This window comes from Tamandua tetradactyla, chromosome 20 (genome assembly GCF_023851605.1).
Source record: "Tamandua tetradactyla isolate mTamTet1 chromosome 20, mTamTet1.pri, whole genome shotgun sequence".
Lineage (NCBI taxonomy): Eukaryota > Metazoa > Chordata > Mammalia > Pilosa > Myrmecophagidae > Tamandua > Tamandua tetradactyla.
The window spans coordinates 20821877-20832556 of NC_135346.1; the positions used below are offsets into that span (position 1 = coordinate 20821877).

A 10680-nucleotide genomic window follows, 5' to 3' on the forward strand; every position below is an offset into this window, starting at 1 on the left:
GCCACTGTCCCTAGGAAACCAATTAGCTAACCAAGCCACACGTATCACGTGCTGTGCAAACATTGTCCTCAGTAACCAACTATCCGACTTAGTCACAAAGGCTATGGAAGCTCATAAACTGCATCATCTCAATGCTCGCACTTTAAGACTAATGTTTCATATCACCAAATAGCAAGCTCGCCAAATAGTTAAACAGTGCCCAAACTGCGTCACACATCGGCCTACACCACATTTAGGGGTTAACCCCTGAGGTTTAGTGCCCAATGCATTATGGCAAATGGATGTAACACACATCCCAAAATTTGGCAATCTCAAATATGTGCATGTTAGCATAGACACCTTTAGTGGATTAATATTTGCTACACCCCAAACCGGTGAAGCAAGAAAACAAATTATTGCACACATATTAGCAGCCATGCCTGTGCTAGGGACCCCACAGCATATAAAAACTGATAACGGTCCTGGATACACAGGTCAAATGTTTAAAAAATTTTGCCAACAACTACAAATCAAACACACCACAGGCATACCATATAACCCACGAGGACAAGGAATAGTAGAACGAGCAAATTTATCCTTAAAAAACACCACTGAAAAAATAAAACAGGGGGAGTGGTAACCCACTAAAAGATCACCCAGAAACCTAATATCAAATTCTCTTTTAATTTTTAATTTTTTAACCTTGGATCAGGATGGACGTTCTGCTGCAGAACGATTCTGGCACACAGAATCGAAAACACAGTTTGCCACGGTCCTATGGAAAGACCCATTAGATAATACGTGGCATGGACCAGATCCTGTTCTAATATGGGGCAGAGGATTGGTCTGCATATATTCCAAGGAATTAGATTCAGCCAGATGGTTGCCAGAGTGATTGGTAAAACAAATAAACAATAATAATCTGTCCAGGGCAGAGAAATCGCCCTGAGAGAAGCTATTATTTTTTCTTTCTTTTCCAGCACATCTGAAGCCACTAACAAACCGGTGAGCCCTGCTGTTTGCCTAGCGACAGTTGCCCCTAAGGATTGGAATCCATTAGAAAGAATTCTGGTTGCTGTAGCATATTTATGCAAAGTAGGGTGCTTTGCTACGTTAGCTTGTCTCCCTTTCTAAGCGCAGGCCAATAGCACTGTAATCAAAGATGGCTCCATCAGGATTAATATCCTGCATACTTATCATCTTGGGTTTACTCCTGAAAGGCTCTTATGGTGGCTGGGATGACCCACAGGCCATCAGAAAGCTGGTAAATAAAATCCATGCCGGCGCTTGCAACTGCTATGAGGAAATTGAAGCCACACCCTTGACAGGAATCTATACGTTGCAGCGAAATTGTGGTGAGAAGGTAGCCTACCTATTAACTGGTCATGCCTCCGAGGCAGGGAATTATCAAAGATGGGTTTGTTTGAAGCCTCCTGACATAGAATTCCCCGTTAATGGGGTATTACCAAAGTGTAATTCTACCACAATATATCCCTCTATTCACAGTGTATGAACAAAAGCAATAATAAAACTTACTATTTTACTAAATTGGCTCGCACAGATTTAATGTTTAAGACGCCTGAAAGTTTAGGCAACTCTAAGCTCCAACTAAACAACTGCGGCGGCAGCGACACCAGAATAGGGAAGGAGGTGTGCTGGCCACCTACACCTCCAATACACATGTCAAACGGAGGAGGTCCACAAGATCAGGTCAGAGAGCTCATAGTCAAGAAGAAATTACAAATAATGATTGATCACTTGTATCCTCAGCTCCATTATCACCTGTCAGCTAAAGTAAAAACCCAAGACATAAATCCAGACCCTCAAACTTTTGATATTTTTAACCGCCACTTGGAAGCTACTTAATAACTCCAAGCCAAGTTTGGCTTCTAATTGCTGGCTTTGCCTACAGATGGGAGGCCCCCTGCCCCTTGCCTTGCCACCATGCAATAATACCTATGGCAACCTCTCTAGCTCTTGCAGTATCTCCATACCTTTTCGAGTACTGCCTAAGTTTGAGAACAGCACTCTTTGTTTCTCCTTGCTGTCCTCTAATGATAGTAATAAAATAGATCTCAGCATACTCTCTATCGGTTTTCAGGAGACAATCTATATCTCTGATCCCCTCTGTCCCACTAATGGCACTATATTTATATGCAGCGGTAGCCTTGCTTATACTACACTCCCACAAAACTGGACTGGGTTGTGTGTCTTAGGTATACCCCTTCCTAACATTGATGTCATCAGAGGGGAGGAGCCAGTACCTATTCCCAGACTAGACCTTATTGCTGGCCGCCACAAAAGGGCCATGCAGATGCTTCCCTTCCTGGCTACGATAGGCATTGCTGGAGCTTTAACTGCTGGATCTGCTGGTTTAGGGATTTCTATCACTCAATATACTAAAATTATCCAAACAATTAATTGAGGATGTGCAAACTTTATCAGGCACTATTCAGGATATTCTAGATCAATTAGACTCCCTTGCTGAGGTAGTCCTACAAAATCGAAGAGGATTAGATTTATTAACCGCAGAGCATGGGGAAATATGCTTGGCTTTGCAGGAACGCTGCTGCTTCTACACCAACAAGTCAGGCATCATCAAAGACAAAATTAATAAGTTTCAAGAAGATCTGATGAAAAGAAGAAGAGAACTGGCTGAGACCCCTCTGTGGAGCGGGTTTAATGGACTATTGCCTTATTTTCTCCCACTTCTAGGACCCTTGCTTGGCTTACTAATACTAATTTCACTAGGACCTATCCTCTTCAATAAATTGATGACCTTCTTAAAACAACAAACTGAAGCCATAAAAATGCAGCCCCTCCAGGTCCATTACCATAGACTAGACATAGCAGATTGAGATGGTAATCTTGATGATTACCTATAAAAGACACTTCATCTGCACATTCCAGAGTGCTGGACTGGGTAGCCAATGACGGGCAACTGGACACCTTAGTCTGAGCAATCTAATACCTAAGACAGAGGCCTGGCCTCATGCTGCCCTAAGCCTCCATGACGGGTAAGGTTTCAGGTTGCCTACTTTGTGGTGTCCCGACCTAAGACAGGCACAGTCCCCTTGGAATAGGCTGTTGTCACAGTCTCCACCTTTTTTGAAAATAATAAAAAAGGGGGACCTGTGGGAAACTGCTTATGGCACTGGCAGTGTACCGGCCATCTTGTGGTCTGACGCCATCTTAGGTACTAACTCAAGTTAAGTCTCTATCTCAAGTTAAGTTTCTATTTCCTCACTTCTGCTCTGCCCTTTCCCGAAATCAGCTGACCAGCCTTGGCTAATCTGCCTTTCCCAACTTAGTCTCTGCTGATTGGTTGCTTAACCGCAGGGTAACGCCCAACCTCTGCTAACACCCGATACAAGTCACCTCCCCTTTCTTATTGCATAAATACCCTGGATTTACCCTCAATAAACGAGACTTGATCAGAATCCTGTCTTGTCTCCATTCTCTGTGTCTCTTGTCCCTATCCATTCTCACTCCCTCCCTCAGGTCCAGGTTCGTCTGTCCAGCGGGTCCGGTCACTACTTGTCTTTCTTTATGATGGTTTTTTGGATACAACCCTCATATGGCACTGCTGATTGTAGAGTATTCTATTTAATTTTTTTTTTTACATGGGCAGGCACTGGGAATCGAACCCGGGTCCTCTGGCATCGCAGGCAAGCATTCCTGCCTGCTGAGCCACCGTGGCCCACCCTATTCTATTTAATTTGATTAAGGGGTTCTTGTTGCTCTTCAGAATGGCTGCATGAGACTACACTCCCGCCAGCAGCGCACGAGGTATTTTTTTTTTTTTTTTTTTTTTTTTTTTAAAGAGAGAGGGAGGAAGGGAAGGAAAGACAGAGAAGGAAGGAAGGATAGAAGGAAGGAAGGGAAACATCTTTAAACATTTTCTTGTTTTATTATATTTTGTTTGTTTGTTTGTTTTTTACATGGGCTAGGGCCGGGAATCGAACCGGGGTCCTCCGGCATGGCAGGCAAGCACTCTTGCCCGCTAAGCCACCGCGGCCCGCCCACGAGGTATTTTATCTTGACATTATTTTCTGTATGTGGAATTACTAGCTACTTGGGATAGAATCCCCCCCAAAAGTCATGCTCGAGTCCTAAACCCCAGTCCCATGATGTGACCCCATTTGGAAATAGGACCTTTGAAGATGTTATTATTAGTTAAAGTGTGAATGAAGGTGGCGCTTAATCCATGTGGCCGAAGTCGTCCTGATAAACAAGGGAAATTGGACATAGAAGTAGGAGTCAGAAACCAGAAGAGCAGACGCAAGGTAAGAGAGATTTCCATGTGACAGAGAATTGCTAGAATGTTCAGACTCGGGGATAAAGAAAGCCCTGCCAATACCTTAATGTTGGGCTTTTAGTCTCCAAAACTGAGACAATAAATTCCTGTAATTTAAGCCAGCCAGGTTGTGGTACTTGTCATAGTAGCGCTGGTAAACAGAGACACTAGCTTTCTTATTTTCACCATTACGATAGACATAAATGTTACCTCATTTTCATTTCTCTGATTATTAATGTGTATGAGCATCTTTTCTTTTGATTTTACATTTTGGTTAGTTGTGTGTTTCTCCACTGCCATTCTTTTTATTGTTGATGTTCTCATGTGTTTCAGATATGAGTTGCTTGTCATTTTAGTTCCAGTTTAGTTTCATTGCAACTATCTTCTCTTAAAGTATTGTCTGTTAGCTTTAAAATGGTTTCTATATTGCCAAAATCCTTCATTATTCTACATTCCAGGACTTAGTCTTTATTTCTAGTCTCTATTTTATTTACTTTCATTACTTGAGAACCTCATTTTGCCTCTTGGCTTTAAATATTTTATGCTAACCTCCAAGTTTATAACTTCAGCTTATAGATTTTCCCAAACTCCAGCTTCAAACATCAAATGCCATAGTTGACAATTCCACTTAGAATAATTAATATACATCTACATCTTAATATACCCAAGGTGAGCTCTTGATTTTTCTCCACAAATCTGCTACTCTCACAGTCTTATCCATCTGAATTGATGGGTAGTTGCTGAAGCAATAAACTACTGGCTCACTCTTGGCTTGCTTTCTCTCAAATCTAAACCTAACACAAATCTATAAATTTCATTATAATAATTTATTTAGCAGATATACACTGAATACCTAGTATGTTCTATGCACTCTTCTAGGGAATGGGTGTACATCACTAAAAAAGCATATAAAGAACCCAGCCTTTGAGGAATTATATTAGAAGGAAACACAACAGTAAGTACGTAAATTGTGTATAATAAGGTAAAGTTAAAAAATATTTTTGCATGAAGAAAAGTTGAAAGATTAAGAGGGTCAGCAATCTGTGTGGGGGTGGGAAAGATAAATTTCAATACTAAATAGGTAAATAGCATAATCAGGGTAGGCCTCAGTGAGAAGTTAAATTTAAGCAAAGATTTGAAGGAGATGAGGGAGTTAGCCAAGTGGTTTTCTTGGGGAAAAACATTCCAGGAAGAGGGAAAACTGTAGCTTTTCTACTATAGCTAGAAACTCTAAGGAAGAAGCGTGTTTTCAAGGAACAGCGAAGAGGTTGGTGTGGCTGGGGCAGAGAGAGGCGGCCACCACGAAATGAGATCAACTTGCTGATGGGAGAACAGATTATTTGGGCCCTGTTTGTCACTGTAAGTTTTGTTTTTGGTGTTCTCAGTGAAGTTGGGATATAAAAATCTACTCTTTTTGGTACAAGAATAATATGATGTGGCTAAAGCATTAGTCTGGCTGCTGTGTTTACAACATAAGGAGGAAGGGGTAAAAGCAAGAATGAATGATAGGAGACTATTGCAGTAATCCTAAAGAGAGATTATGGTGATGTTGACCAGGCAGCAGTAGTGAGACAAATAAAATTTGATTTTGAAGATTTTTTTCAACTGATGCAAAATTTAAAACCAAAAGAAAACTTGTGAGAAAAGGACATGAACATTCATATATCCTTTATTCAGGTCTATCGACTGTTAGTTTGCCACATTTTCTATCATAATTTCAAAATGTCAATTATGAATATGCATCAATTTATGGTATGTTGAAGACATCATGACTCTTTATTCTGAAATTCTTCAGCTTGTCCCTGCCTTCTAAGAATGACTTCTTTTTCTAACGTGGCGGGACAATGACCACATTAAGATATTTGACATTATTACAATTCTGTTATCTTACATGTAGTCCAAATTCAAATTTCACAAATTTTCCCAATAATATATTTGTTCTAGTTTGCTAGCTGCCAGAATGCAACACACCAGAGATGGATTGGCTTTTAATAAAAGGGGATTTAATTTGTTAGTTCTTCAGAGGAAAGGCAGCTAACTTTCCACTGAGGTTCTTTCTTACGTGGAAGGCACAGGATGGTCTCTGCTAGTCTTCTCTCCAGGCCCCTGGGTTCCAACAACTTTCCCCGGGATGACTTCTTTCTGCATTTCCAAAGGCCTGGGCTGAGCTGCTAGTGCTGAGATGAGGAATGCCGAGCTGCTTAGGCTGTGCTACCTTGAGCTCTCTCATTTAAGCACCAGCCAATTAAGTCAAATGTCACTCATTGCAGCAGACACGCCTCCTAGCCCACTGCAGATGTAATTAGCAACAGATGAGGTTCACGTACCATTGGCTTATGTCCGCAACACAAAACTAGGTATGCTCACCTGGCCAAGTTGACAACTGAATCTAACTATCACAATATTTTATAGTAATTTCTTCCTCCAACAGAGGATCACACGTTGCTTTTAGTTGTCATATCTCTTTAGTAATATTTAATCTGAAATGTTTTCTTAGCCTTTCTTTATCTTTGATGATATCAACATTCTTGTTTGGCACAAGCCAGTAATTTTATAGAATGTCCTTCAATTTTAGTTTGATTTGTTTTCTTTCATTATGTTCAGGTGCATTCTGTGATAGAAAGTGCTGTTATAACTTCACATGTATCATATCATATATATACATGATATCAGTTTGTTCTATTATTGGTAATGTTAACTTGGCTGAAGTGGTGTTCACCAAATTTCTCCACCATAATGGAACCATTTTTCCCTTTGTAATAATAAATAATTTGTGGGGAAATAGCCTGAGACTAATCAACAACAAATTTTTATTCAGTGTTTTAACATTCATTGATGATTCTTGTCTGAATCAATACAATGATGACTGCAAAATGGTGACTTTCAAACTTTTTCATTCCTTCTAAATTTATTAATTAACATTCTATTTTTGGTTTTTCATGGGCAGGCACCGGGAAACAAACACAGGTCTCTGGCATGGCATGCACTGAGCCACCATTGCACTATTAATTAGCATTCTTCTGTAAAGAACTTTTTCAAGGCCTCCATTTTTTTAAAATTAATTTTTCACATTTTTTTAAAATACCAAAAAAAACACCAAACAAACGCAAACATTTTTAACTTTTGATCATTCTGTTCTACATATATAATCAGTAATTCACAATATCATCACATGGTTGCATATTCATCATCATGATCATTTCTTGGAACATTTGCATTGATTCAGAAAAAGAAATAAAAAGAAAACAGAAAAAAATTTACACATATCATACCCCCCCACCGATCACCAGCATTTCACTCTGAATTTATTTCAACATTTGTGCCCCTTATTATTCATCTTTATTCCACATGTTTTACTCGTCTGTTGATAAGGTAGATAAAAGGAGCATCAGACACAAGGTTTTCACAATCACACAGTCACACTGTGAAAGCTATATCATTATTCAATCATCTTCAAGAAACATGGCTACTGGAACACAGCTCTACATTTTCAAGCAGTTCCCTCCAGCCTCTCCACTACACCTTAACTAAAAAGGTGATATCTATTTAATGCATAAGAATAACCTCCAGGATAACCTCTCGACTCTGGAATCTCTCAGCCACTAACACTTCCAGCACTTGCTCGTCCTCACACAGGTCATAGAGCATGTTCTCCTCGGCTTTGACTGCCAGGAGGTTGACCCGCTGGCAATGAGCAGCTCCACCAGGTGCAGGTGGTGTCCAAGACTCACTCTCATAGCCATTGACGTTGGCCCAGCCTCGAGGAGCTACTGTGCCATCTCCCCAAGGTCGTAGATGCAGCACTGGTGCAGCACGGCCAGGCGTCCTCGTTGGCTGGATCCTGGCTGATTGCATGCACAGAAAGGGTCCAAGCTTTTCTCTTAGAACTTAATTCAGGCCATCTGGCCCCTAGAACTGTGAGAGAAAATTTTCTGTTGTTTAAGCCAACAAGATTGTGGTAATTTTTTACAGAAGCCCTAGGAAACTAATATAAATTCTTTTTTTGTATTATTTTATTTTTATCTTTTAGGTTATTTGCATTGCCAATATAGTCAGTGGTCAGTCCCATTGATACAGTATCAAACAGTTGCAGGTATTTTTAAATAAGGGGAGATTCATGCAGGAAATTATGTGCTTACAACATTATTCACAGGGCTTAAGTATTAAGATGCACAAAACTAGCTTTTTTTTAGTAAAATGAGCTTTAGCTAAAAAACGAGCTTTAGTAAAACCAGCTTTTTTTTAGTAAAACTGTTTACTCTGAGGCTGCCTAAGAGATATACCAGTCCAGTTTTGGAGCTTCTTCCACACAAAACCTTTGGGCCCAGAATTCCCCAGTATGTGAATCATGGAGTAGGGAATTAGATTATTACCCTTGAGGCTTGACGCATAGGTGGTGTGCAGAAGGGCCCAGATGGAAACTCCAGGTCCTGGGAGGGTGACCCTGAAAGACTCCAAGCTGTTGTAGGCCTTCTTCAGAGCTAGCCCAATCTGGGATGGCTGTACCACTAACAGCAGCTAAAACTCTGGCCCTTCAGGACCCACAGGAACAAGAGTAGACTATGATGATGGAGTCAAAGGAAAAGGAATAGGTTTGGAAGCTTGAGACCCTGATACAGGGGAACCATTCTCCCAGCCAAGAGATCGTCCAGCATTGCTTCAGGCAACTCTGTTACAGGACACTCCTGGTCCCTGGGAGGCCCTGAGCCAACTACGGGTGTCTATTATGAATGGCGGAGGCCATAGAGGCACACCAAGGAGCAGATACTAGAATTGCTAGTGCTGGAACAATTCCTGATTATCCTGCCTGAGGAACTCCAGTCCTGGGTATGGGGACATGACCCTACAAGTGTGCAGGAGGCCATGACTGCACTGGATAATTTAGAAAAAGGACTTCATGAAACAGGACTGCAGATCCCAGGCCCTGCACATGGACCTTCGCAGGAAGAGCCATGGAAAGAGAAAGCACCTCCAGGAGCAGTTCAGGAAGCACTGAGTGTCTGGTTCAGCCCAAGGAGATCCAACTCAAATATGAATCTGAGGAGACCCAGCCTGTCCCAGCTTCATCCCAAGGACAAAGGATCATTGCCAGAAGTACCCACTGAAAAGTAGAATCACTGGTATGCTCAGAAAAACATGCTGCTGGCACCTTTGTGTTTGAAGCTGCCTCTGAAGCTGAGGGTATCTTTGAGCAGCACCAGGGAAATTACTGAGGGCAGAGACTGAGGAGGTCCCTGCTAGGGGAAATGTTTTGGGCAGATGGTTGTCACTTATAAGAAAACTCCCAGAGGGAAGAAAGACCATGAATGTAGTGAATGTGGTAAAGGCTTTCATTTGAAATCAAACCTTAAAATATACCAGAGAATTAATTCTGAAGAGAAACCCTATAAATGAAGTGACTGTGGGAAAACTTTCTTCAGAGCTCAAACCTCCTTCAGCATCAGAGAATTCGTAGTGGAGAGAAGCCTGATGAGTGTAATGAATGTGGGAAGTCCTTCATGTGGAGTATTCACCTCGCTCAACGTCAATGAATTCATTCAAGAGAAAGCCCAATGAATGTAATAAGTGTGGCAAGACCTTCAGTCGAAGCCCATGCCTAAGTCAGCATCTGAGAATTCCCAGTGGGGTGAATTTATGTCAAGAACACGGAAAGACTGACAGTAGAGTTCAGAGCTTTTTAGACATCAAAGAGTTCACACCACAGAAGAGCCTTCCCAGTGTAATGACAGGTTCCCTCAGCTGTGTGGCTGAATAAGCAAAAGAACTTTTACCTGAGCCTGTTATCACCACTGCTGCCCTCCTGCCCTGCAGCTGCTATCTCCACTATCTCAGCACCAGCTGTACGATCAGACAACAATCTTCAATGAGTAAATGCATTTCTCAGTTCTGTGGTGTTCTCAGTCACACCTTTATGGAGTTACTGAAGGGTAGTGGAGATTACTGCCAGGCATGGCACAACCTCTGTGAAGGCCAGTGAACTGGAGAAATTTATTACTACTCCACCAAGAGAACCCCATAGAAGCAGCTAACTTGGACAAGGAAGTATTGAGTTGAAACCCACAGCGCATTTTACAAGCAATTTAGGACATAGCTCTTGTGGCAAAAGAAGGCATCCATGTTCTCAATTGGCTTTTTTATGCTGCTGCACCATCATTCAGCCACATTGTTAATGACTGGTTAAGTTTTTTTTTTAAAAATTAAGTTTCATAAAGAACCTGGTTGCTATTCTTCATTGTGCTGTAGGTTTTGGGAGAGCGCCAGTGCTTGTTGCCCTAGCATTAATTGAACGTAGAATGAAATATTAAGATGCAGTATATTTCCTAAGACAAAAATGACCTGGAGTTTTTAGCAACAAACAACTTTTGTATTTGGAAAAGTATCATCCTAAAATGCAACTGTGCTTC

The 10680-nt window shown here is 41.2% G+C and overlaps 1 pseudogene; it reads left to right on the forward strand.

Annotated features, from left to right (window-relative positions):
• Nucleotides 1–8690: 8690 nt before the first annotated feature.
• Nucleotides 8691–9807, forward strand: LOC143664284 (zinc finger protein 232 pseudogene; annotated as a pseudogene).
• Nucleotides 9808–10680: the final 873 nt, after the last annotated feature.